Here is an 8,345-nt window from a genome sequence, read left to right as displayed (position 1 = left end):
ACAGTTAGCGGATGCTTCAAACTTATGGTTCCGTATGCAGAGGAGTTGATGCCACGAAATTCTAAATTTCCAACTCCGACTGGTTATGAACTGGAAAGGTTACTCGCCAAAAAAGTTATGTATGACGAAAAGCCTGGTGAAATTTTGACAACACAAGAGTCTATATTCTCATCACCATACGCGGATAGAGTGGAAAAACTATTAGCAAAGAACCGAGGTACAGATCAATTATATGGTAAAGAGCAAGTACCGATCACCACTAAAATTCCAAAAACTAATATCGATAAACTGCAAAAACTACTGCAAGATGAATATGGTTCTGCCGAAAGCAATTCTAAAGACAACGTTGGCAAATCAGTTGATACACAAAACGACAAACTACAAGCACAAAATATTGGAACTGATATAAAATATAATGAAAACTTAAAGACTCAAAACATGAACTATTCAACATTATACAAAGAGGAGATGGTAAAGTTGCTTTCACAACAACAACTACAATTGGGTGTGAATGATAAGAGCATTACGCAATCAAACACATTTCAAAAAGAATATGCTGAACATTTGGCTAAAGTACTAAAGCAAAACGGAACTGGTGTAAAGTTGCAATCGCAGAACACCATCACTCCAAAGACAACAACTGTGCAAAGAATCCAGTTCGCGGGAAAAAAGTATGAAAATGGGTCAATGTTTAATGAGCAGTTAGTAAAACAAACCTGTCAGTGTCCCACACAATACAATGATGAGTTAGCAAAACAAGAGTTATTGAAGAAGTGGAACTCTGAGGAGAAAACAAAACCTAAGGAGTCCAAAACCAAATTGCCATATGCCGACATATTGACGAAAGTAAGATCAAAAAAATTCAATCCAGAAAATCAAAATGATCCAAATTTGATATCGAAAGAAGCTACAATCTTAAAACGAAGATCTGACGAAGTAGTTAGGTTCGCTTTGAAAAAAGCATACAATGGAGAGGAACATAATAGCGGATTGAAATCGCATAGCCCTGACATCTTAAAATCATATGGTCAAGTAACTAAGTTACCGACAGCCGATGTCGGTAACTCAGTAGTAAATGATGTGAAATTGATGTCACAACGAGTAAGTTGCACTCAACAATATAAAATACAACAAATACATGAGTTGAGTGAAGGAAAATACGGTATAACGTTAATGCCACAACGTGGTGGTTTAAAAACAATGTCTAATCACCAATTCCAAACACCAGATTCAAACAATGTGACTGACAAAAAATCTAGCCAAAACTTTATACAACAAACAAACTCATATACAACAGTTCAGACCGAGCACCAACTCAAAGTTCAAGAACTAAACAAATTTCACCATATTCGGAACAAATATGGTGAAAATATGACAGTACAATTGGGCGAGTATACTCATAATGCTCAACAACATAAAACTGATATAAAGCACGGTAATAAATTTATCCCACAAAACGTCGGGTATATAAGAAGCGTAGGTAATCAACAACACAAGGTAGCGGGACTAAACGTCCTAACTGAAGGAAAACATGGTGGGCAATTTATGCAACAATATCAACAACATTTGATACCAGTACGGAATAGCTCAAGCGAGGATAAAAATCGTGAAACAATACCACAGTCCAGTGGGTACACAAACCCACAAAGTAATGAACAATACAAAATTACGGAACTAATGAAAACAAATAACAAGCAATGTAATAAGTATTTAACACCGCAAACTGCTCAGATTTCAAAACCCATTAACAATCAATTACCACAATCTACCAAGTATATAATAAAACGTAACGGCCAACAGTACAAAATTCAAGAAATAAACAGTTCAACTGAAGAGAAGATGATTCTACAAGAATCACCCAGTGGGACCAGAATCAAAAGCACGGTTCAGTTGATGCCACCTAGCGATCAACAACCGAAGATACCTGCACAAAAGAACGGGTTACGGTGGGAATATGTTGGGCAATTAACATCACCAAATACCATACTAAATGATCTGAATAAAGGAGCATCTGGTAACAACTTGAATCCTCAATGGCCTCAATGTCTTAAAATTCCCAAAGGTAAAATAATTAAGATACCAAACCTGTCCTTGATGACATCTGATAAAAAGCTGATTCCACAATGCGCTGGAAATCAAAAAATCAATGGGGAACAACAACCTGAGATGCCAGTCCTGACAAATGTGACTGTGGTTAAGCCTGATGAGACGTTGTTACCGCAATTTGATGAAAATACAAAAATCAATATGGAACAACAACACAAGTTACAAGTACTAAATAATGTTACTGGAGTAAAACGTGATGAGAACTTGCTGTCACAATGCGCCGGAAATGCAACAATCAATATGGAACAACAACACAAGCTACCGGTACTAAATAACTTGACTGAAGTAAAATCCGATGGGAAGTTGATACCACAAGGTAGCGGAAATACAACAATCGATTGGGAACAACAACACAGGTTACTTGTACTAAATAATACTGGAATAAAATCTGATGAAAAGTTGATACCACAATTCGCCGAAACTACAAAAATCAATTGGGAACAATAACACAAGGTACCAGGTCTAAATTATTTCCCTGAAGTAAAATCCGAAGGAGTTTACTGAAGTACAAGACTCCAGTACTAAATAATTTTAGTATGGTGAATAGTGGTGAAAAGTTAAAAGGTGAAAGTTTAGTATTTTCTATTAAATATGATGACAACAATATAAAATTTGTCCCTTTGTGTCAAAATAGTTAAGCCAAGAAGACGACATTACTTAAATTATCGATATAAACTATAACTAAAAAGCATCAAATTAACAGCTAAAAATGACACTTAATTGTTATTATTTCATCGTTTTCTTAAACAAGTTAATTAATTTTTAAACAATTTAATGTTAACATTTTTTTCAGTAACCATCACAAGTTACACAAAATTAATAAAAAAAATTTAATTTAAAAATATGAATTTCTTTTTACATCATTTCGTATATATATAGAAAATTCATAAAAAGTTTGATGTAAAAAAATATTTACTAGAAAAGTACTGCAGTATTATACTATATATATGTATCTAAAATATATATATATCTAAAAATACCTATAGCAGCACATTGGAACAATGCACTTAGAATTAGTCTTTTATCCATAATAAAATTTTTTCACTGGCCTATTAAAAATAACGAAGATAGATTTATAACATATCATTGCCATCATCTTGAAAACTAAATGGCTTAACATTGACAGCACACTAAGTTATAATGCAAACAACGAATAATGTAACTTCATTTTCCCTAGCAACTATGAAAGCATCACAATTTTCGGTGAACAATGACATGACCAAGCCAGCGAAACAGATGGATGGTAATACACTGAATAATGTCAATGACTTATATACAGAACCCGTTTTCCTCGTAAAAGGAACTTTTTTCTTGAACACTTTAATACCGCTTCAGTTCTAAATTAAGTTCTAAAATTCAATGACTTACTAAACCCATTTATCACCTATCTGCAATCTGTAGAATAACTCGTTGTCTAACTTTAGGGTAGTTATTTTTGGTCACAACGGTGTGAACATGGATAATATTCTTAATAGATTGCAAAGTATATTAGCCACCAAACAGCTTAGTATTCGAATGTGGTAATGCAAAACCTTTAGTAATATCATACTTACTACGTCCAATTATATATATGAATAGGTAAGTGATTAGCTTGACACATTTGTAATATACCGCGCCAATATCGCTTTTAAAGAGATAACTGGATAAGTGATTGTAATGTGACACGATATCAAAGGATCCACTTGACCCTACCATCACAGACCATCATGGGTACTGCTTAACCAAAAGCTGATTATAGACCAGATACCAAAAGGTACTTTAAAATAGACACAAATGTGGTAAGTAGCGATGTTATGTTAAGGGGTTATTATTGCAATGATGATTATCTGATAAATGTTGTGCAATCAGATGGAAAACCGCACTGATAAAGACCAATTAGTTGGTGTTTGACTTTCTAACAATATAGTTAAAAGGGCGATATAAACAATATATGTCACGCTGATCTTTAGATAGATAACATAAATCAATTGACACCTTAATTAAAAACAGAACTGAATTTTAAAGTACACAAAACCACGGATAAACTATAAAGCGTAAGCTTTGTTTTCCTTCAAGTTTTGTATCCAAATTATCTCCTTAGTCTAAAGTAGCTCCTATTAGCTAGGATACTTTCTCATTGGCTCTCCATGTTGATATGATTGTTATAATTTTAGACGATCCAAATATAGAAGATCTTGAAGCCTCGAAAGAATGATTGCTAGCAAACAGCTGGCTGCCCAAATGATATACATTTGTACCAGTAGACAATAAACTTTGTTCTGTCTTATCGATAACAACGCATACAGCGGTCATAATATAACAGCGTATCTACCGCTTGAGTGGTTGTAAAATATAATAGATCATTTTAATCAATGTACACCCACTAGCGGCAATGCTGCAGATAGTTGCCGCTCAAGCGGCTAAATGGCGGTAACAATAGTTTTTTGCCAGTTATCTGCACCAGACCCAAAAGGGTAAAAGCACAAGTACCGTGCGGCTTAAAAATTCTTGTAAAATTGCTTTGTAAAAAACGTCCAATGTTTTTGAAAGTATAATTAATTTTGTGTGAAATAACAAAAAATAAAAAATGAAAACTTCAATGTTAACATTTAATTTTTTTTCTTATTCAATAATTTAATTTTTTTTCTTCTAAGTTTATTATAAAAGATATAACATTTATAAATTAACTAATTTGAAAATAACATATTTTTAAAAAGACGCGTTAAAAACGCTATCTATTCAATTAATTAACACGCAATTAATAGTTAAGAATTAATAAATGCCATTTAACTATTTCAAATAAATTTAAAACTAAAAATAAAAAAATTAAAAATATAAACAAAAATAAAAATATAAACAAATCATTTCAAAGCGAAATTAATTAACGTTTTAAGGCTTATAATTTGCACAAGAGTAAAGCATTATTAATGTGCACTTATTAATTTATAGCAATTTAAATGACTTCGAAGAGCGAATGGAGTTGGTTTTCGCTTATATTTATTTAATGTTCCCGAGTTCAGCTGGCCATCCTCTTTAATGATAAGCACAAGCTGACCGGTCATTTTACACCTGAAACTGACTCAGATCTGAAAAATTTACTTTACCAAAATTTGTACGAGTAGCATTGACCCTCTTTGTTGCGTTCGACTTCGCATTAAATCGTGGCACCACCTAACAACTTATGCGCTTAACTAATGAAGCCCCTTCTTGAAACGACCATAAATTTTCATTTAACATTTGAGTATCTTTTTTAGTTTTGTGCTTTTATTGGTCGGTTTCGGTTTCGGTTTCATTTGCATGAAATTAAAACATTTGTTTTCATTTTCGATAAAAAAAATGAAAGGATTTTTATTCTGTTTTATTTCTAAACTGAGTTTACATATGTCATGTTGCTAAATCTTTTGTCTTTAATTGCTCAAAGTCACACCTTTTTCTATATTTCGTATAAAAACCTAATATATTGTAAGAATTCATATGTGCATTTTTTTTTTAAGCACAAAAATAAATTTATTACATAAGTTCAAAGCAATTTGATTGATATATAATAAATTTAGACTAAAATTTATATATTTCTCAGAATTAGTTGCAAGGACGCATAACTTAGAACAGTTCTTGCAACAAATCATAATATTTTAAGCAAGAAAATAAACAATTATAGCTGTACTGTACACAAGGGGTCGGCAAAAATTACTTTTTTAAATTACATCTGTTATATTGTAAATCTTTAACGAAATTTACGATTGCATTTTATAAAAACAATTAAATAAATAATATACATTAGGTATCTACCATTTAAATTGCACACATGCGTACTGCAGAAAATGTTTGAAGCTAACAAATCTAGCAAGATCAACAGCAATCTTAAGTCGAGTTTTGGGTTCAAGTGTCTTCCATTATAATTCTCCAACGAGAAGGGCTCCCTTCACAGCATTTCATATCACATTTTTTTATATTCCGATATAATATGAATGTTGTTTTTTAATATATGTAAAGTCCATGATTTAATTATGTAGATAGTAGATAGTCTCTTTCATATATCCGCAAAGAAAGCGGTGTTGCGCAGAAAAATCAAGTGATCAAGTAAATGGCGCAATTTAATAAGTCTCTTCCAATAAATTAATCATTTCACTATAGACTCTAACAAAATTTTGTTAAACTTATGTTCCCATTGCCGAGAAGAAAATCGTGAGGAATTATTCTGTAGCGATCTTTATACACTGTTACGGTAGACCCACCAGTGTTGTTAAAAAATATATGCTTAATAAATCTTATGTGACATACTTACACATCAAACTGACACACGAAGTGAATGTAATCTTGTCTGTGTCTTGGTAGTTGAGTTGATGATATGTCACATTTACTCTATTATGTTTCGGGACATCGTTATGCCTCACTTATCGGTAATTAAATACGGGAAATTTATGAACTGCAGTTGTTATTTTAAGGATGCTGGATCTAATGTCTTTGTCTCTTCCAGTGGCCACTGTTGGGTGATTACATGAGTGAATGTCATGAACGTTAGTAAATATTTTCGTAATTATGAGTGCCAAATATCTTCAATTTTGTTTTGCCATATAACCACTTAGAAAAAAGTTTATGATCTAGGTGTTTTGTCTAAGTGTTCTAGAATATCGACCGAAATACCAGGGTGCATTCTTCATTTATTCCACTTTAATATGATTTTAATAAAATTCTTATTCTTGATCAGTGCCATGTCTGCTAGGTTCTGGGTGCTTGGGATTGAAATATAAATATAATAATTAACATGGAGAGCTAATAAAGTGTACTCGTATATGGAATATAAAAACATCATTCAATATTATTAACACATTCAATTGTATTAAATTTTTTCTCAAGCTGTGAAATAAAGTTAACTGATTTAATAATTAAAGTAAGTCTGAATGTAGTTTTTACCAATATTTTAAAAATAACAATTGAAGATTCGTACGGCATTATAGAGATATAAACTATTTATCACATGAGCAATATTTACACCAATAATAGCACCAACCATATAAGTTTAAATAAGACAAGACGAGATTCACATAACCTTTATCAAATTGGAGAACAGTGTGAGCTTTCGAAACTTGTGATAAGCAGATTATAGTATATCATTTAGCAATTATCATCTTCTCAGTCTTTAGAAGAATGACAGTTACAACATTTCCTCTGATGAAGTAAATCGATATCATCGATCAAATTTAACAGGTGAATTGGCGACTTCTGAACTCCAGACCATCGGCTGCCGTTTTGTTTCTAGTTCGTAATTGCAATACCAAGCTTTATCATCTTTTACAATTTTATTGAGGATATTGGATTTTCCATTTTTCAATTTTTGCTGAAAATATTGATAAATATTGAAGAAAATTTAATTACAAAGATGTGGAACTAACTTATTGCTAAGCTACACTATTAAGTAATGGCCCGTTTCTTCATATTTGAGACATATTCTTAAGAGCAGACGACAGTATAACATAGGATAAAATATTACCCTCATTGATATGGTAAGTATATAAGAAAACTATTCGAAACTACATCTATGTCTTTTGGTATTAAAAATTTAATTATTGTGTTTTTAGTGTAATTATAGTCATTTTTGTCTACTTAGGAATTTCTAATATTTCTAAAATGAATTTTCTCCTTAAGTTAAGCAGACCTATTTAAAATCGCTTGATACACAAAATAAAAAACTTTCCCTACTTCAAAGAATTTAATAATAATTTAGATTGAATTTATTTTATACAATTTTTCAAATAATTGTATATAAAAAATATATAACATAATTAAATAAAAATAATTTATTAAGGTTAAAGTGAATCAGCAGCACAATTTCAAGAAGATGTCTCATAGCAATATTTATCATACGCTTTTTTGCTACGAGAATGTGTGTTTACGAGACTATAAAAATACCAACACGATTTCCTTAAAATATATAATTTTAATCTTTTTGATTTTAAATTTGTGATGACGAATTTTATGTCACCCAAAAAGTTATGAACGTAAATTGTACGTGCTCATCTCTCCGAAATACAATTAAAGTGTGTCGATAAATCTCTTGAAGATTCAACTTCTTAATTAGTCAAAATAAAAAGTAGCAGACAACAAATTCAAATGTGAGTTACTCCATGAACATGAATAAGTTTCGTTTGAAATAAATAATATTGTACAACTATACAGGGTGTTTTCTAACGTCTTCCACTTTGTTTGTCAACTCGATTTCGAATATTGGTGATTATATTACATAAAACTACATTGTTTAA

General features: G+C 31.3%; 1 protein-coding gene across 1 annotated transcript in view; it reads right to left on the bottom strand.

Moving 5' to 3' along the window:
* The window catches only part of LOC119672781 (cyclin-dependent kinase 14-like), a gene marked incomplete in the record, with an annotated part of 829,514 nt that overhangs the window by 107,285 nt on the left and 713,884 nt on the right, over nucleotides 1–8,345 (bottom strand).

This window comes from Teleopsis dalmanni, chromosome 1 (genome assembly GCF_002237135.1).
Source record: "Teleopsis dalmanni isolate 2A chromosome 1, ASM223713v2, whole genome shotgun sequence".
In the NCBI taxonomy this organism is placed as follows: Eukaryota; Metazoa; Arthropoda; class Insecta; order Diptera; family Diopsidae; genus Teleopsis; species Teleopsis dalmanni.
This window is presented reverse-complemented; position numbering and strand designations above follow the sequence as displayed.